The sequence below is a fragment of the Caretta caretta genome, chromosome 9, assembly GCF_965140235.1.
Source record: "Caretta caretta isolate rCarCar2 chromosome 9, rCarCar1.hap1, whole genome shotgun sequence".
Taxonomy (NCBI): domain Eukaryota; kingdom Metazoa; phylum Chordata; order Testudines; family Cheloniidae; genus Caretta; species Caretta caretta.
In genome coordinates this window covers 102,294,573-102,315,229 of record NC_134214.1, presented here as the reverse complement: position 1 = coordinate 102,315,229, position 20,657 = coordinate 102,294,573, and the positions used below count along the sequence as shown (strand labels likewise).

At 47.4% G+C, this 20,657-nt stretch overlaps 1 long non-coding RNA gene and 1 other non-coding gene across 3 annotated transcripts; both read left to right on the top strand.

Moving 5' to 3' along the window:
* The first annotated feature begins 678 nt into the window (after window positions 1–678).
* On the top strand, window positions 679–19,706 carry LOC125643079 (uncharacterized). Of its 2 annotated transcripts, XR_007358577.2 has the most exons (4): window positions 679–1,956; window positions 4,547–4,640; window positions 16,783–16,909; window positions 19,140–19,706. It is a non-coding gene; the product is annotated as an uncharacterized LOC125643079 (long non-coding RNA). The 2 variants fall into 2 exon arrangements; XR_007358575.2 differs by lacking the exons at window positions 16,783–16,909; window positions 19,140–19,706 and adding an exon at window positions 6,286–6,386.
* Window positions 12,463–12,565, top strand: LOC125643263 (U6 spliceosomal RNA). The gene has a single exon (XR_007358661.1). It is a non-coding gene; the product is annotated as a U6 spliceosomal RNA (small nuclear RNA).
* Window positions 19,707–20,657: the final 951 nt, after the last annotated feature.

The window sequence follows — 20,657 nt, the reverse complement described above, 5'->3', positions numbered from 1 at the left end:
GCCTGGGGTTCAGTCACCCCGGGGAAGGCTGTTCGAGCGGCTCAGGCGCCTCCTCACGGCCCCCTTCTCCTTCCCGGGAGCGCAGGCGGCCGCCGTCTTCCCCGAGGCCAGCCTGGCCTCGGCCCCCTGGGAGGCCATTTTCACTAGGGGCGGCCTCACGGCCACACGCAGAGCCGCCTGGGGCTGGCCGCCATCTTGACTGAGGGCAGCCTATAGCCTCGGTCCCCTGGTCCTCAGAGGGAGGCGGCGGCCATCTCGAATAAGGGCAAAGTGGGGGCGGCGGCGGAACTGGGAGCTGGTGAGACGCAAAACCTCGCCGGGCCACGGTCGCGACAGTCACGATGCGCAACGGCCGGCGGCCTTCACACGCGACACACCGGGCGCCGGGCTTCCCGCCGGCGCGTGAGCGGAACCGCCAGGCCCGAGCTGCCTGCCCGCCCCCGGGCCCCGCCCACTCCTGCCGCGCGCCCCGGCCCCGGCCCCGCCCGCTCCTGCCGCGCGCCCCGGCCCCGACCCCCGGCCGGGGCCCCGCCCGCTCCTGCCGCGCGCCCCGGCCCCCGCCCCGCCCCCGGCCGGGGCCCCGCCCGCTCCTGCCGCGCGCCCCGGCCCCGGCCCGGGCCCCGCCCGCTCCTGCCGCGCGGGAAGCGGCTCTGTGGGGGGGGCGGACGGGCCCCAGGGACAGGTCGCGGCCCCCGCCGTGCTGCGGGCCGGGCCGGGGAGAGCCGAGCAGGCCCCCCCGGAGCGGGGCCGGGGCGCAGAGCTGCGGCGGCGGAGGAGCGGGCTGGGGCCTCCCCGGCGAAGGGGGAGCCGGGGGAGCCCCGAGCGGGGCCTTGGCGGGGCGCCCGGTCTGTGCCCTGCCCCGGCTCGTGGGGGGCGGGGCCGGCCCGGCCCACCGGCGGCCTGAGCAGCCCGCAGGGCGGCCGGGCTCCAGCCTGAAGCGTCAAACTGCCGCCTCAAGGCGCTGCTGATCCCTGGGGCCCCGCTCAGAGCCCTGGCCTCCGCGCCAGCCCTGGGCCAAGCTTTCGCCCTCCCGCCACACACCCTGTGGAGCGCCAGCGCCCGGCTATAAGCCTGGGACTAGGTCATCGGCCAGGTCCAGCCTCCCCTACAGGCAGCGCCAGCGGGCTTTTAAGCGGCCGAAAGCACACGCCACAGTCATTCTGCGCCAGCTCAGCCTGCTGTTGAACTGCTCCGTGCTGCGGTCAAGGTGCCTGGGCCTGGCTTCGTAAGCCGTGGCATGGACGGGTAGGCAGAGTCTCCCAGGCTCACAGTGGGCATTTCGACTTCCCCTACGGTGATCTTCTGGTCTGGGAAGAAAGTCCCTGTTTGCAGCTTCCGGAACAGGCCAGTGTTCTGAAAGATGCGTGCGTCATGCACCTTTCCAGACCAGCCTGCGTTAATATCTGTGAAATGCCCATGGTGATCCACAAGCGCCTGGAGAACCATAGAGAAATACTCCTTCCAATTAATGTACTCAGTGCCTAGGTGGGCTGGTGCCAGAATTGGACTCTGCATGCCATCTATCACCCCTCCATACTTAGGGAAGCCCATTTGTGCAAAGTATTTCAGAGCAGGATGCAATTAATGGCCCTGCACGCTTCCTTCAGCACGAGTCCAATGGTAGACTTGCCCATGCCGAACTGATTAGCAACCAATCAGTAGCAGTCTGGAGTAGCCAGCTTCCATAGTGCAATCGCCACACGCTTCTCCAACGGCAGGGCAGCTCTCATTCTTATGTCCTTTCGCTGCAAGGCTGGGGTGAGCTCATCACACAGTGCCATGAATGTGGCTTTCCTCATCCGAAAGTTCTGCAGTCACTGCTCCTCATCCAAGACATGCATCATGATGTGATCCCACCACTCAGTGCTTGTTTCCTGAGCCCAAAAGCAGCGTTCCACTGTGGTCAGCATCTCCGTGAATGCCACAAGCAAGCTCATGTTGTAGCTACTATGTGTGGTGAGATCAATGTCGCACTCCTCCTGCCTTTGTAGTTTAAGGAATAACTGCACTGCCACTCGGGACATGTTGGTCAGCAGTTCGGGATCCATTCCTGCAGCCCGAAGAGACAGGGTGCGCAGTACACAAACCGTTGAAAGATGGTGCTAAATGCAGACAGACGCACAGGGATTGCTGGGATGCGAAGCAATGCATCCTAGGTCAATGGGACAGGACCCAGGATGCCCCGTGACCCCCTCTGGCTTCCCACAAGTTAGCGGCAGAAGAGAAAGAGATGCTCTGTGGGGTAGCTGCCCAGAGTGCACTGCTCCAAATACCACTGCAAGTGCAAACATGCTATTGCGCAGGCAGCTGACAGTGTGAACACACAACAGCGGTTTTCCTTCAGCACTCTCTGAGCGGCACTGTAACTGTCTGTGCTGTAACTCTGCCAGTATAGATGTGCCCCCAGTTGCAGTTCACACATACTCATTAGAGACTTTAAAGTTTGCCAGTTAAATGCCTAAAGATTTTGCCTGCACTGGGCATACTCCAGCCTGGGGCTTAGTAGGACTTTCCCTGTAATTGCAGCTCTGAACTGCTGCAGGTTGTGCTGGGGTCTGGAGGCCTGAACTGAGAGCAGAGAGAGCTTCTCTCCTAAGCACTAAATGCCCCCCTGCTGGGCCCAGGTGGCATGGAGGAGGCAGCTGCTTGATTCAAATGGAGGGGGGGAAAGCTGGTTTGCAGGGGGAATAGGAAATAGATTAGGACAAATAGCTGGTGGGGGGAAGACACTGGACTGGTGGCTGGTGGGAAGGTAGGGACAGAAAGACTGGGAGTTGGGATGGGGGTGGGACTGGGTGGACAAAGCTTGGAAGGGGAAGTGTGGGGAGACTGGGTGGAAGACTGACTGGCAGGGAAGGAAACTGGGACTGAGACCCAGTTGGACAGGGGGAAGATCTGATGAAAAGCCTGGGGAAACTGGGACTGGCTGCGCAGAGATTGGGACAAGGAGCTGGGGGCAGTGGTGCAAACTGAGCAGGGAGACTGGGATGAGAAACCTGTTTAGTGGAGACTGGGATTGTCTAGGTGAGGAGAGGGGTTAGATGAGGAGCCAGGGTGGAGAAGAGATAGGACAGGGACATGTTAGAGAGAGCAGGGCAGAGAGGTCACACTTTCGGGTGGAGGGAATGGGCAGAAGAGTTTTGCCCCATAGAGCACAGTCCACTGAAGAGCTGGGAATGGAGGCCAAGGTTTGAGTCTCACCATTCCTCTGCTGAGAGAAAACATCTGTGAACCCCATTCACAAAATGTTTCATCTCCCTCTAGTGCTGGTCCACTGAGGAGGAGAGCCTACTACTGCTATCAGTTACTCCATTAGTTCAAGTAGATCTAAAGATTGCAACCCTTACTAATGAGCCATGTCAGTGTCCATATGATTGAATAAACAGAGTTCATTCAGTTTGTTTTTTTGAAAGCCTAGGATATTACACATAAGAACGGCCATACTGGGTCAGACCAAAGATCCATCTAGCCCAGTATTCTGTCTTTCGACAGTGGCCAATGCCAGGTGCCCCAGAGGGAATGAACAGAACAGGTAATCAAGTGATCCATCCCATGTTGCCCATTCCCAGCTTCTGGCAAACAGAGGCTAGGGACACCATCCCTGTCCACCCTGGCTAATAGCCATTGATGGACCTATCCTCCATGAATTTATCTAGTTCTTTTTTGAACCCTGTTATAGTCTTGGCCTTCACAACATCCTCTGGCAGGGAGTTCCACAGGTTGACTGTGCATTATGTGAAAGAAATGCTTCCTTTTGTTTTAAACGTGCTGCCTATTAATTTCATTTGGTGACCCCTAGTTCTTGTGAGAGGGAGTAAACAACACTTCCTTATTTACTTTCTCCACACCAGTCATGATTTTATAGATTTCTATCATATTCCCCTTTAGTCATTGCTTTCCACACATTACTAAGGCTGCAAAGTCAAACACAAAATTTAGGAAATACCATAATGAAGGCTCCCTGTGCACTTGCATTATGATTCAGTCTAACTACATGATCCCATGATTTGTGTCACAGCAGTGCTTAGAGGCCCTAGCCCCCATTATGTAGGGTACCATCCAGATATATACCAAAGAGATTGACTATAAGCTCTCTGAGGTGGGGCAAACTAGAGGTTTAAGGATTTTATAGTTATTTGTGGATCTGACCTTCAGGGCTTCTTGTTCCCCTATGTTGGTCATGAATTCAGGTCTGGAACAGGGCTCTGTAGAGGGTTTTAAATTCAGAGTACATAAAGAGTGATATTTTGGCATCGGCTGCGTGTGTGGGGGGGGAGGGTGATGGAGGAGAGACATGGACGGGACGGGATGCTTACAGCAGGCCAGAGTTTGGCCTGTAGTTTTAATTGGTTATACTTATTTTTATGCTCCCCAACTCAAGAGTTGGAGATATTCTATATGCAGTTCAGAGGTTGTTGACTGGAAAGGATGTATGATGGCCTACCAGAATATCTGTGCAACCAGTGTTCATGTGTAAAGGTCTTTAAGTGGTTACAACACTTCCTTTTGAAGTATGTTCTTTAACTATCTGTTCTTTTCTTAAAAGGAGATTCTTAGTCTTGAGACTCACAGCTGGACACCACTGAAATCCAGCCCTACTCAGGCAGCCCCACACTGTGTGCATTTTGCTGGCTTTCAGGGTAATTATTCAAATCCATCTCTGATGTAAGAAGGTCAATGACAGTATAGCACAAATGCTATTTAGTTTGCTTTTGCCCTTATTTTAAGCACTTGCCTAGCTGATCCTCAGGCACTAGGAGTCAATAACAACGTGTTGCTGCTTTTGGAATGGCATGCAGCAGAGAGCATCTGTAGGGTTCTGTCCTTATACAGTTGTATGTTAATTCCATTTAAACTATTTGTTTCAGCATGAATATCACCTAACGAATTTCAGGTCCCTCCATTCTGTACATGGGACTGATTTGTACATGTTAGACACATTCTGCTCTCATTTGCCAGTGAAATCCAGGGGGATTGCTAGCAAAGAAAGATATGCAAGGTTTGACACAGTGTCTTTGCTTGTTCCTGTGGCTGTTTGTTCTGAAACTGGAGTTCTGTCTATACACAATATGTTACTTTAATGGGAGTAGAGAAAAGACACACTGGGATTTGTTCTGAGTGGGTATGGAGGTTTATATTGGCTAGAGTTGCTTAAATCCCATGGCCAGGGACAAGGAGTTATATTCAGCCATGCTGGAGTGAGCCCCAGATTTATATTATGCACTGAGAAATCAAGTCCTACTTCATCAACTTGGCAAGATCTTAAGCCAATCAATTTACAACATACATTTAACACATTTTTATGGTAACAGTAACAGCCTGCTATTTCATTCTGCCTCTTGTTTCTATTATATATAGCTGTTTATAGGATTGGGCATTTTTCTTGGAGTATTATCCATTAATGTAAGCTTTCATGTGCCACACATTACTGAATTAGTTTAAGATGTGATTTGAAGCTGGGAAAGACCAATATCTAGTTTTAAACACTCTGTATTGAAACTTTTAAATGACTGAGGCAAACTATGTTTTTTATAGTGGGGTTTTTCCATTATCAAATGGAAACTATTTTGATTAATTTTATTGTAATAGTTCAGCCCTAAAGCAAGAGGGACTTATTTAGAGAAAGGATTAGTGTTTATGACAGTCATCCTCATATTACTGCAGATACAAACATCTTGTATATCCTGATATCTGCATTTTTACACCTATACACAGCAACATGTTAAGTTTTGATTGAGAGGTTTTAAAATAGTTTCAGCTATTGTCATGAAGTCAGGACTCATGCTATTTAATGATAATGATCTTACATGTATATATGACCTTTCATACACAGATACCTTAAACGGATTTATGAGCACTGAAGTCAGTGGGAGATTTTCCTGAAGAGAGTGCTGGGAGTGGTTGTGTGCTTTATTTGGCAGATTTAGAATAGGTGATGTAGGTAGAGCTGCCTACAGTTAAGTGTGCCTGATGTTTCCATTATTATAAGACCCGTTTTCAGTTGCTTATAAAATTTGCCAAACTATTGGGGATGAAGTTTTTCATGCCTGGTATCGGCCTGTGGGTGAATGTTTTGGGAAGCATCAGCTAAAATGTTTCAGGTTTTTCCAAGACCAGTATTAAGGGAAGTATGTTTTTCCATCCATTAACATTCAGACAATTATTTCATTGAGATGCCTTGGTGCCTCCATTCTTTGGAGCAGAGACTTTGCAGGGATTAATATAAGAATGGCCATACTGGGTCAGACCAGAGTTCATCTAACTCAGTATCCTGTTTTCCAACAGTGACCAGTGCCAGATGCTTCAGACGGAATGATCAGAAGAGCATCCAATGAAGTGAGCTGTAGCTCACGAAAGCTTATGCTCAAATAAATTTGTTAGTCTAAGGAGCCACTCCTTTTCTTTTTGCGGATACAGACTAACACAGCTGCTACTCTGAAACAGAACAGATCTGTTATCACATGATCCATCCCCAGCTTCTGGCAGTCAGAGGCTTAGGGACACCCAGAGCATGTGTTTGCAACCCTGACCATCTTGGCTAATAGCCATTGATGGACCTGTCCTCCATGACTTTTCTAATTTGTTTTTGAACCCAGTTATACTTTTGACTTTCACAACATCCCTTTGCAACAAGTTCTACAGGTTGACTTTTCACTATGTGAAGAAGTACTTTCTTATGTTTGTTTTAAGCCTGCTATCTCTTAATTTCATTAGGTGATGCCCTAGTTATTTATCCCTTCACATAACATGAAAACACTTCCTCATTCACTTTTTCCACACCAGTCATGATTTTATAGACCTCTATTATATCCTCCCTTAGTTGTTTCTTTTCTAAGATGACCAGCTGTAGTCTTTTTAATCTCTCCTATATAGGGATGCTGTTCCATGCCTCTAATAATATTCCCCCCACCCCCCGAATCTTTTCCAATTCAAATCTATCTTTTTGAGATGTGATAACTGGAATTGCAAACAGTATTCAAGGTGTGGGTGTACCATAGATTTTATCTAGTGGCATTATGACATTTACTGTCTTATTAGCTATCCCTTTCCTTAGGGTTCCTAACATTGTTAGCTTTTTTGACTGCTGCTGCACATTGTGGATAGTTCTCTGAAAACATCTGTTCAATGACTCCAAGAGCTCTTTCTTGAATGGTAACAGATAATTTAGACCAGGGGTGGGCAAACTGTGGCCCATGGGACCGTCCTGCCCAGCCCCTGAGCTCCCGGCTGGGGAGGCTCGCCCCCAGCCCCTCCCCTGCAGCTATGCAGGCAGCTCGGCTTGCGCCTGCCCACCTCCCAGGATTTCAAATAAGCCTGTCCTGCTGCTCTGAGCGACCTGGTAAGGGGGCGGGGGTTTGGATAAGGGGCAGGAAGTCCCAGGGAGTAGTCAGGGGACAGGGAGCGGTTGGATGGGGCAGAGGTTTGGGGGGGCGGTCAGGTGACAGGCTGGGGGTTGTATAGGAGGTGGGGTCCCAGGGGGGCAGTTGGGGACAGGGAGTGGGGGGGGGGGTTGGATAGGCATGGAAGTCTCAGGGGGCGGGGGTGTGGATAGGGGTTGGGACAGTCAGGGGACAGGGAGCAGGGTGGTTGGATAGGGTGTGGGGTCCTGGTGGGATAGTTAGGGGTGGTCAGGGGACAAGGAGCGGGGGGGGTGGATGGGTTGGGGGTTCTGAGGGGGACAGTCAGGGGGCAGAAAGTGGGAGGGGGTGGATAGGGGGCAAGGGCCAGGCTGTTTGGGGAGGCACAGCCTTCCGTACCCAGCCCTCCATACTGTTTTGCAACCCCGATGTGGCCTTTGAGCCAAAAAGTTTGCCCACCCCTGATTTAGACTCCCCATCATTTTATATGTATAGTTGGGAACTGTTTTCTGATGTGCATCATCACTTCGCTGTTTTCAACATTGAATTTCATCTGCCATTTTGTTGTCCAGTCACCCAGTTCTGTAAGATCCATTTGTAACTCTTCACAGTCTGCTTTGGACTTAACTATTTTGAGTAGTTTGTATCATCTGCAAACTTTGGCATCTCACTGTTTACTCCTTTTTCCAGATCATTGATGAATATGTTGAACAGCACAGGTCCCAGTACAAACCCCTAGGGGACTTTACTATTTACCCCTCCATTCCAAAAATGAACCATTTATCCCTACCTTTGTTTCCTGTCTTTTAACCAGTTACTGATCCATGAGAGGACCTTCCCCCTTATCCCATGACAGGGTAAGAGCCTTTGGTGAAGGATGAGGTCTCCCTGATGTCAGGGACGTGACTTGTCATCCCTGTGACAGTACACCCAAATTTGGCCAGGTTAGAACCCTGAAAGATCTCCGTTCACAAATGCCCAGTAGAGACTTGCTCAGAACCTGGCAGCTAAATTCTCTGAAGATTCTGTCCGTCATAAGCAGTCTCTGTGCCCTCACAGCTCTTATGTGCCATCCCCACAGTGCATGGTCCTTCCCTGAAGTGCAGGGGCTGAGCAGGCTCTTTTTCCTGCAATTGCTCCTCTTGCTTGCTGGGGGCCACCATGGTGCCAGGCACCAGAACTGAGAGCAGGGAGATTGAGAGTACAGGAGAGATGATGCCCACCTGCTGGGCCCAGGCAATGACGAGGGGAAGGAGGGAATGGAGTGACTTGACTCGAATGCAGAGGGGAGAGGAACAGGAGTCAGAAGAACAGAAGATGGAGGGAAGAAGAAGTGGGTAGGGAAGGGCAGGAGCAGAACAGCAGAGGGCAGGAGTTAGGGGACACAGGGTCTGTAGCTTCCCTACAGAACCTGGAACTGAACCCAGGAGTCCCAAGTCTCCTCATTCCTCTGCTGTCAGCAAACAGCTGTGAAATCCACTGGCAAAGCATGTATCTCATTCCCCTGTACTGGCAGGTCCATGTAGATGATAACAGTCTTCTATTGCTACCAGTTACACAGTTAGTTCTGATGCCAAAGATCTGAAACTTGATGATTACCTGCACCTTGATGATGATCTGTGTGGGGAAGGTCAATGTAGTTCTGCATGGCAATTTGTTTTGTTTTTTTAAAATGTAAGGAGTTAATAAAATATATTAAACGAACATTAAGATCACACAGCCGACTGCTCAAAAGTTAGGAAATGCCAGAATTAAGGATACACATGCAACTCTAATTGAGCCCCCTTGTGCTTATGCATTATGTTACAGACCTTAATTACACGATCACATGCTATTTTCCACAGAACCTGCCTCATTCAGTACACAGGCTGGACCTGCCCTGGGGATGAATCAGGGCTGTGTAGTAAAGGAAGCTGTTGTCTGTAGGACCCTGCCTCATTTGTTGCAGAGGTTGGAAGGTGCGTAAGTGAATGAGGTTGAGGACAACAGGAAGAGAAAAGATAGTTCTCATGGTTAAGGCAGTTGAATACTGCCCTAGAAAACTGGATTCTATTCCTGCCTCTGCCACAGAGTTTCTATGTGATGCTGAGCAAGTCTCTTAAACCAAACTGCACGAGTGATCACTAATTGTGTACCCCATTATTTGGGTGTCCCGCATGAGATACCTGGGGTCTGATTGTCAGTGTAGTTGTGAGTGCTCACCAATAACTGAGGTCAATAGAATTCAAGCTTTGAACATTTAAAATGTTACATACTCAAAAATAAAAACTCAGGCCCTTTGACTTTTGAAGGAGACACCCAAAATTAGTTAGCATTTTTTAAACAGTGTCTTTAATCCATGCCTCAGTTCCCTGCATATAAATGGGGATAACAACTCATCTCACAGGGTGTTGTAAAGATAAATTCAGTGTTTGTGATGAATTAAGAAACTATGATGAAAGCACCATCAAAAGCACACAAGGAATTACTAAATAGTTATCCATGCTGTATGCTAAATGAGGCAGCAGTCCTGTGGAAGACATATAATGTGATCATGTAATTAAAGACTATCATAATGCAGATGTATGAGGGAGACTCCATTTTATTCTTAAGAGTATTTGCAGTGTGCAAAACAGCCCTGCAGTGAAGCCTTCTGCTTGACTCTGGAAAGGAGCAGCTCCAAGCTCAAGTCTTTCCTGCAGGAAGAACATGCCCGAGTTCACTGGTGAGTTCTAAAAGATCACAAAGATTGTTTTCCTTTAGATGATGATTTGTTGTGTGAAGAGTTTATGACTAATTTTGAACTGAAAAAAGGGTTTATTGTTCACCATTCCTAATTGACTTATAATTAGCAATTAAGTGTTCAATATAAAGAGATTTGAAACAAGCATATTAAAAGCAGATTTCATATGGCAAGAGAGATGCTGGTAAGATACATTATGGAACTATAATTCACTTTGATTTAGAAGAGTGCATAGTTCTCTTTGGGCTTCGCTACATGGAAAAACTGACTGGCATAGCGATAGCAGAATAATTATTATTAGGGTTATTTCACTCTAGCTGTGAGAGTCAATTTCCTCATGTAGACAAGCCCTAAGTAAGGCTAATTAGCCCAGCAAGAGGTAATTTGTTGAAAGAGGCATGTTGAGGTTCTACCAAGCTTAATCGGCTCTGAATTTGAACACATTCAGAGCAGTGATAGATTGGCCCATAAGATACCACTGCCTGGTAATGAAGTTTTCCAGGAACAGTGCAGCCTTTTTCTTTTCAATCTGCCCCTTCCCTGTGTACCTTTCTGCTAAAAGACTTTGGCATTCAGACTTCTTTATTGGTTGCCAACTGTTGAAATATACCATTATTTTAGCACTGAAAACAAACCTGTGTAATAGGATGTTTGCTTTCCGCTGTTGGCAGGCCTGTAATTTGTGCTCGGAGTTGTAGTTACCACAGAATTACACTTTTTCCTGTGGCTGGTAGGAGGCTGGCTGCGTGGTCAGCACATTAACGAATATTGTGAAATGAAAAGCCATTTGCTACGTGAACCATCTTCTCTTTATTACTAGTTTCTATTTCAGAATTCTGCCATGCACTGGCTTTAGCTCACTGCCTACCCTGGTAAACCATGATCTCAGTTATAGCATCAATGAAGAACTAACAGACTCACAGAAATAGCAGGTCTCTAGCCATAGCATGCAGCACAGGGTCTAGAGATCACAAGGCACAGAGACAGCAGTTGACCTTGAGCGCCCCCATTAGCATCGTAGTGCCCAAGTGCCAATTTCAGCACACAAACATAGAACTAGGTGCCTTAACGGAGATGCTTGGGTATCAGTACAGACTGTTGCACCAACACTCCTTGTTCTGGGAGTACCATTTTCCATCACAGTCAGCCACGCCATGCTAACAATGGTTTTTCCTCTGCTCTGTAGCTCTGGGAGAGAAGACCAGAGCCCTCAAAAAGTAGCCACCCCCGTTACCTGTACCTTGTTATCTTCAGGGAACCAGTAGCACACCCAGACCAGCTCTGTGCCCTTACACTCTGCTAAGGCAAGGCAAGGCAAGGCAGATCCTCCTCAAAGCCTGTAGGATGTTCTAGTCAGCCATACTACCACTGTTTAAGTATAAGGGACTACTAGGTAGGGCCGCTACCCTTCTTCTTAATCCCTGCAGACTGTTTGGGGAGGAGCTTTGCCAGCATAGTCTGACACACCCATTTATTTTGGGGTAAACTTTTAGTTCCTTTCAGGGTGATCCTATCATTTGACTTTCCTAATTACTTGCTACATTTTAACAGCTCTTTACAGGTATAACTAACTGAGCCCCAGCGCTTCTATAAGATAGGAAAGCAGGATAATTAACCAGTTTCTACAGCAAAGCAAAGGGGGAAATCATAGTAGGTACTTACCAGCTGGAAGAGCCAGGAAATGCTACTAGTTGCAAAATCTATCCTGCAAGCCTGCAGCTGTTGGCTTGTGCCAGTTTAAGGGGCCAGCCCCCACAAAGGCATGCTGGGGAAAATTTATATAAAGGGGACTTTAACAGCATGGTGAGGATGATGTTAGGAAAGGAATAGCTTTACTAGAGCACTTGTATGTAGGTTAGTACATTAAATGAGTAATAGTATTTTTATCCCTATTTTTCAGAGGGGAAGAGCTGATTGTTAAAGAGAACAGCATGGTCACAGTGGAGTTAGGAGTTCTTAGAGAATACCTAGTTCTTAGAGAATGTTTTTCCTTAGTAGATCTCAAAGTGCTAAAACTTGTGAAGTCTGGAGTCACAGGCCTGCACTTAAATCACTGGACTTGAAACTTCCCCTTCCCTACATACACCCTCTTCTTCCATCTGCGTTGTCTCCTTTCTCTCCTAATTGTTCTGTGCAAGGAGTGCAGGTTTCTCATATCCATGTAAGACTTTATCAGTAATCAAATAGGCCCTTTAGGTAAGGGAGTTCAGCTGGTTAGTTAGTGTAACTAAAAAGGCTTAGGAAGTGCTAAACAATCATATCTCTGCCTGTGCTCTCTAGTCCCAGTCTGCTAGTATAAACGTGCCTGCTATAAGTCCCCAGGGTGCCTGTCTTGTGATAAAGTCTATGCACCTCTTCCTGAGTTCTGTACTATCACAGAACTTGCTTCGGTAGCAGATATACTAAAATTGGAACGATACAGAGAAGATTAGCGTGGCCCCTGCGCAAGGATGACACACAAATTCGTGAAGCGTTCCATATTTGGGGGGGAGGGATAGCTCAGTGGTTTGAGCATTGGCCTGTTAAACCCGGGGTTGTGAGCTCAATCCTTGAGGGGGCCGTATAGGGATCTGGGGCAAAAATTGGGGATTGGTCCTGCTTTGAGGAGGGGGTTGGACTAGATGAGGTCCCTTCCAACACTGATATTCTATGACAGTTGCAGGGAGTTCTTTGGGAACTGGTAGCCAGTCAGCTGCATTTCTAGTTTTCCCTTTACATGTTGCTAATCCTGCTGTGTAATCAGCAACTCTGGAGTTTGGGGCCTGTTTCTTCTGGCTCTCGGTGCTTATTTGGGGACACTTAACTGCTAATCTTGGGAGCAGTGTCTGTCTGTCCTCAGACTGCAAGGAGAGCAGAGGGTCCTGTGGTAAGGTGGGTCCCTCCAGGTCTGAGCTGGTAGAAGAGGAAGGGCTCTGAGTCTTGCAGAAGGGGAAGCACAGATGTGAATTCATGGTGGAGGGGGGGTTTAAAGGGGAGCTGATAGTGTCTGTGAAAGGGTTTGGGGAGCATTAGTGGGGAGTTGATGCTGTGTATGTGTGTGGGGGTGTTGGAGGGGAGCTGATGGGATGTTGGAGGTTTGAGGGCTTGTTAGAGGAGAGCTGATGGTGTGTGTTTCTGGGGGGAATTGGAGGGGAGTTGATGGGGTGCAGGGGAGGTTTGGGGGGCACTGGAAGGGAGCTGAGGGTGTGTTTATGTATGTGGTTGATGCTGGATGTTCACACTTTACAGTGTTCTCTTGGCCCATGTACTGTGGGGTTTTGAGGTTTCGGGGGCGTTAGAGGGGAGCAGATGGGGTGGGGGAGATTCGGGAGGGGGTGTTGGAGAGGAGCTGATGGGGGGTGGGGGGTTGGGGGACATTAGAGGGGAGCTGATGGCTTGTGGGGGAACTCAGGGAGGTGTTGAAGAGGAGCTGATGGTTTGTATGTGTGTTGTTGATGCTGGATGTTCACACTTTACAGAGTTCTCTTGGCCCATGTACTGTGGGGGGTTTGGAGCTGGGGGGAGGGTTAGAGGGGAGCCAATTGGGTGTGGGGGGTTAGTGGGGAGTTGATGGTGTTTTCTCTCTGGACATCTCTGCTGGGGAGATTCATTTTATCCTTTTTAAGCCTGAGGCTGTCTCTGGGAACAGATTTCAGAGGAACAGCCGTGTTAGTCTGTATTTGCAAAAAGAAAAGGAGTACTTGTGGCACCTTAGAGACTGACCAATTTATTTGAGCATGAGCTTTCGTGAGCTACAGCTCACTTCATCAGATGTGTACCGTGGAAACTGCAGCAGACTTTATATACACACAGAGAATATGAAACAATACCTCCTCCCACCCCACTGTCCTGCTGGTAATAGCTTATCTAAAGTGATCAACAGGTGGGCCATCTCCAGCACAAATCCAGGTTCTCCCACCCTCCACCCCCCCACACAAATTCACTCTCCTGCTGGTGCTAGCCCATCCAAAGTGACAACTCCTTACATAATCAAGTCGGGCTATTTCCTGCATAGATCTAGGTTTTCTCACTTCCCCCCCACCCCCATACACACACAAACTCACTCTCCTGCTGGTAATAGCTCATCTAAACTGACCACTCTCCAAGTTTAAATCCAAGTTAAACCAGAACATCTGGGGGGGGGGGGGAGGAAAAAACAAGAGGAAACAGGCTACCTTGCATAATGACTTAGCCACTCCCAGTCTCTATTTAAGCCTAAATTAATAGTATCCAATTTGCAAATGAATTCCAATTCAGCAGTTTCTCGCTGGAGTCTGGATTTGAAGTTTTTTTGTTTTAAGATAGCGACCTTCATGTCTGTGATTGCGTGACCAGAGAGATTGAAGTGTTCTCCGACTGGTTTATGAATGTTATAATTCTTGACATCTGATTTGTGTCCATTTATTCTTTTACGTAGAGACTGTCCAGTTTGACCAATGTACATGGCAGAGGGGCATTGCTGGCACATGATGGCATATATCACATTGGTGGATGTGCAGGTGAACGAGCCTCTGATAGTGTGGCTGATGTTATTAGGCCCTGTGATGGTGTCCCCTGAAGAGATATGTGGGCACAATTGGCAACGGGCTTTGTTGCAAGGATAAGTTCCTGGGTTAGTGGTTCTGTTGTGTGGTATGTGGTTGTTGGTGAGTATTTGCTTCAGGTTGCGGGGCTGTCTGTAGGCAAGGACTGGCCTGTCTCCCAAGACTTGTGAGAGTGTTGGGTCATCCTTTAGGATAGGTTGTAGATCCTTAATAATGCGTTGGAGGGGTTTTAGTTGGGGGCTGAAGGTGACGGCTAGTGGCGTTCTGTTATTTTCTTTGTTAGGCCTGTCCTGTAGTAGGTGACTTCTGGGAACTCTTCTGGCTCTATCAGTCTGTTTCTTTACTTCTGCAGGTGGGTATTGTAGTTGTAAGAAAGCTTGACAGAGATCTTATAGGTGTTTGTCTCTGTCTGAGGGGTTGGAGCAAATGCGGTTGTATCGCAGAGCTTGGCTGTAGACGATGGATTGTGTGGTGTGGTCAGGGTGAAAGCTGGAGGCATGCAGGTAGGAATAGCGGTCAGTAGGTTTCCGGTATAGGGTGGTGTTTATGTGGCCATTGTTTATTAGCACTGTAGTGTCCAGGAAGTGGATCTCTTGTGTGGACTGGACCAGGCTGAGGTTGGTGGTGGGATGGAAATTGTTGAAATCATGGTGGAATTCCTCAAGGGCTTCTTTTCCATGGGTCCAGATGATGAAGATGTCATCAATATAGCGCAAGTAGAGTAGGGGCTTTAGGGGACGAGAGCTGAGGAAGCGTTGTTCTAAATCAGCCATAAAAATGTTGGCATACTGTGGGGCCATGCGGGTACCCATAGCAGTGCCGCTGATCTGAAGGTATACATTGTCCCCAAATGTGAAATAGTTATGGGTAAGGACAAAGTCACAAAGTTCAGCCACCAGGTTAGCCGTGACATTATCGGGGATAGTGTTCCTGACGGCCTGTAGTCCATCTTTGTGTGGAATGTTGGTGTAGAGGGCTTCTACATCCATAGTAGCCAGGATGGTGTTATCAGGAAGATCACCGATGGATTGAAGTTTCCTCAGGAAGTCAGTGGTGTCTCGAAGGTAGCTGGGAGTGCTGGTAGCGTAGGGCCTGAGGAGGGAGTCTACATAGCCAGACAATCCTGCTGTCAGGGTGCCAATGCCTGAGATGATGGGGCGCCCAGGATTTCCAGGTTTATGGATCTTGGGTAGTAGATAGAATATCCCAGGTCGGGGTTCCAGGGGTGTGTCTGTGCGGATTTGATCTTGTGCTTTTTCAGGAAGTTTCTTGAGCAAATGCTGTAGTTGCTTTTGGTAACTCTCAGTGGGATCATAGGGTAATGGCTTGTAGAAACTCGTGTTGGAGAGCTGCCGAGCAGCCTCTTGTTCATATTCCGACCTATTCATGATGACAACAGCACCTCCTTTGTCAGCCTTTTTGATTATGATGTCAGAGTTGTTTCTGAGGCTGTGGATGGCATTGCGTTCCGCATGGCTGAGGTTATGGGGCAAGTGATGCTGCTTTTCCACAATTTCAGCCCGTGCACGTCGGCGGAAGCACTCTATGTAGAAGTCCAGTCTGCTGTTTCGACCTTCAGGAGGAGTCCATCTAGAATCCCTCTTTCTGTAGTGTTGGCAGGGAGACCTCTGTGGATTAGTATGTTGTTCAGAGGTATTTTGGAAATATTCCTTGAGACGGAGACGTCGAAAATAGGATTCTAGGTCACCACAGAACTGTATCATGTTCGTGGGGGTGGAGGGGCAGAAGGAGAGGCCCCGAGATAGAACAGCTGCTTCTGCTGGGCTGAGAGTATAGTTGGATAGGTTAACAATATTGCTAGGTGGGGTGAGGGAACCATTGCTGTGGCCCCTTGTAGCATGTAGTAGTTTAGAAAGTTTAGTGCTGGATTCTGGCAGTTGTCACAGCACAATCTCACTGGTAGCTGGGAGACCAACTGCAGATGACTGAATTTAGCCAGTTAGGCTCCTAGCCCGCAAGGTTGTCTGCGCCGGTGGATTCCATTAAAATGAAAGGGGCTCTGCACAGACACTGACCTCAGTAATTTGTAAGACTGGCACCTTAGAAAGCAGATGACCACGTAGGATACAAAAGCCAAGAGAGTACATCATAGAAAGAACTTCATTTATTCTGGAACTGACACATATAGTTTAATTTCAACTGATATGTATTATAATAGGCTGTCCTGGAACTTGGAGAGATGGTGGAGCACCTGAGAGTTCTGAATTTGCCCTTAAACCTGCAAGCAGACTGAATGTTTCTGCTGTAGCTGCACACCTGGCTTCTTGAACTGAAGAGGTTTTCAGGTAAGCATGAATACAAGTTTTGTTTTTCTAAACATTACCATCAAAGTCAGGGAAGCCTATCAATTTGGGAATAGAGCTGTATTTCTGTAGCTCTAGGTAATGACAAAACTTTGCTTTGTAACCTTATAGGACGAGAAATATGGACAATTGCTTTGGATAAAATAGAGCTTCAGAGTTTCAAATCACTTTATATTTTGGAATGAATGGGACATTGGAGACAATTGCACAAAACTCAGATACTGATCAGACTGGAAAAATATTAATCTCACTAGCTGGATAGGATAATGGTACTTAGTAATTGTGCATGTTAGTAATTAACTCAGCAGATTCAACCAGTTCAATATCTGTGGATATGCTGAATCGGGGGTGTGTGCTGAGAGCAGAATTTAGCACTCTGATAGTACAGATACATTCCTGCTGCAGATGTAACCCTCACACCTCCTGGTGCTCTGTCCTCTCGAGTGGTACTGAGACCACTTAGAGATTAATGAATCTGCTACAGCCTTAGCAAAGAGTGACATGGCTTTTAGCTCATGCAGTAGAGGCTTATACACTAAGCTCCAGAGGTCCCAGGTTCAATCCCACCTGCCGACGACTGGGGTCTGTTGGTTTTACACAGACACACCCATTGATCTTCTAGCATGTTTTTATAAAATTAAAGTATTTTTACAGACAAATAACAGTACTCTGAGGAAAGTTTTGTAAGTTGGCTCTTGATTCCAAGTTGATTGTCAGTTATAGAATTAAACTTAATTGACAAAGAGAAAAAATTATCCATATTGAATAATACAGTACAAGTGCATCTCAGTCCAGAGAGTCCAACCACCTTCTGTTGGAGGCCTGTCCTTCTGAGAAGTCAGTAACCTTCTGTCCCCACCCCACTCCATTGCACTGGGCCTCTGCACTCTTACCCTGACTCTACCCCTCTCCATTCTCTCTCTGAGCAGAGTTGACCCTGTACACTCCAACTGAGTATTTCGAAGTGTAAGATTTTAAAACCAGATAAAGAGGTCACTGACTAGTGTAAACCCGTAGTCACTCTGTTTGAGGGCCGTGAGCGACTCCCAGCTTGCACTGGGGCCTCGGACAGCAGAGCTGACCTGCAATGATAGGAAGACATCTCTGTGCTGCTCTTTCAAAAATTTTGAATAATAAAAGTTAAGGGCGTGTGAATGTCAGTATGGTGCTGGCACATGGTAACTGCATGGACTCCTGTGCAAGTACTTGCATGCATACATTTAAATTAAACCATTGTTTCCCTGTAAGTGAGTACTCGTCAACAGTAGCTCAGCTGTATTGTCTGGGTTCTGAATACAGGCAGAAATTAGCTTCTATCCACTAACTGCCCTCTTTAATCCTTTTTTCAGTTATCTTTTTGATAACATTAGCCATTTCTACCTCACTTCATGCTTTCAGCCAGATTTGAATTCTCTCACCCACTCCCTGTCTGTCTGGTTTATCAGCTGTTCACTCTAATTCTCCATTTAGCTTAGCTTTGGACTGCCCATTCTCCGGGACGTTCCCTTACCTTATCTTGAAAGATAATTATGGAAGAAAGTAGTGTTTGTATTCACCGAGGTTATTGTCTTGAAATATGTAGTGACAGAGGCCAGGAACCTCCTGGGTATCTAGGTGTCTAACTCCCTTTGATTTCAATGGGAGTTAGCTGACTAATAACTCTGAGGGTCTGGGACTAAATTTAGGGTTCTTGTCTAAAGAAATGTAGAGTACAACAGTGTGTCTGATCTAAAGTATCCAGTAAACACAATCCCAAATATATTAGTGTGATGCATGGTTGGAAAGGGTTAAACATCATGCAAAATAAATAACCCTCAAAAGACGTGTGGGGAGATAATGTTTGTGTTTTTGTGTATTTACATATGTATGAGTTTCAGAGGAACAGCCGTGCTAGTCTGTATTCGCAAAAAGAAAAGGAGTACTTGTGGCACCTTAGAGACTAACCAATTTATTTGAGTATGAGTGGGGTCGACAATGTAATCAACAGTCCCTGTCTATGCTGTATTCTGATAATTCAGAGGTCAAAAGAACATCCTAGCTTTTAAATGAATTGTAAACACAGGATATCTCTGTATTCATCTCTCTTTGAAATGTACAGCAAATAATCTGTGAATGGTGGAGGAAGAAGCAAATGGCCTTATGTTAATTCTATAGCTAAGTACCGGCAGTGGGCCGCCTTCAAAGTCATGCTAATTATCTTTTGTTCCCCAAGAAACTCCAACCTGTCAAAAAGACATGAAATTGTATAGAAGATCCTTGGGTCCTGAGTCTGTCATCGCAGATCTGTTTAAGCTTCATCAGGGGAAGTTTGAGTCACAAGACTGAGGTCCCAGTTATGCTGGTATGCCCTGAATATGATATTTGAACATTGGACTATAAACTATGCACTATTTCTGAAAGATCTCTTTGCAACTACAAAGCTCACCATCTCTGCTATGAATCTGCACCTCAATGAACTGAACTCATGTCTGTATGTAAATTGATTTTTTAACCATTCTCTCTCTCTTTTGTTTTTTAATTAATTTTAGTTTAGTTAATAAGAATTGGCTGTAGCACGTATTTGAGTAAGATCTGAAACATTCATTAACCTGGAAGGTAATGTGTCCGATCCTTTGGGATTGGTAAAACCTTTTCTTATGATGAAATAAGATTTACAGAAATTTTCATCATATTTGACGTGGGTACCTGGAGGAGGCCTGAGGCTGGATCACTTTAAGGGAACTGTGTTGTTTGGACTTCTGAGTAACCAGTAAGGTAATAAAGAAGCTGTTTTATGCTGGCTTGGTGAATCTAAGTATTGGAATATCCAGCAGCTTTATGGGGATTGTCTGCCCCATTCTTTGCAGGTTATCCTAATTGAGTGACCACAGCTGGCTCCCCACTAGGACCCTGGTCACAACTAGTCACAGCCAAATCAAGAATAATGCACAAGGTAAGCACCAAGTATTAGGGAATGCAAAATCAGTGATACATCTAATGCAGACGGACTGAGGGATCGCCAAGTACTGGTGTGAATCATCAGTAATGTCGTCTAATGCAATGAGTTTGTTGGTGTAAAAGACCAGAATGAACCCCTACATCTGTACAACTCAGTTCAAGGACTTGTTACCTTCATTCTCCCTGGGTGCAGAAGGTACCTAGGGAGGTGGTAGAATCTCTTTCCTTAGAAGTTTTTAAGGTCAGGCTTGACAAAGCCCTGGCTGGGATGATTTAATTGGGGATTGGTCCTGCTTTGAGCAGGGGGTTGGACTAGATGACCTCCTGAGGTCCCTTCCAACCCTGGTATTCTATGATTCTATGAGAGTCACCACAGTCCATCTGAGACCTACTCAGTCTAGGGTAGTGGTCCCCAAACGGAGGGGTGTGCCCCCCTGGGGGGTGCAGAGGAACATTCAGGGGAGTGCGGTGGGGCTCAGGCCAACCCCCATGGGAGGGAGCACCACCCAGCCCCATGATGCCCCCAGCTCTGCTCTGGCCCTGCCCCCAGCCACAGGTCTGGCCCGGCTCCCGGCCACCAGCTCCTGGCCCCAGCTGCCATTATTCTGGCCCAGCCCCTGGCTGCGGGCCCACTCCCAATTGTGGCTTCTGGGGGGGAGGACGAGGTAAGGAGTGGGGGAGCATGACCAAATAAGTTTGGGAACCACTGGTCTGGGGCATGCTTCCTAGAAGGGCAGGCTGTGTCTCTCAGCAATGACCTGAGGGCATTGGTTGTTTGCACTTTTCTCTTTAG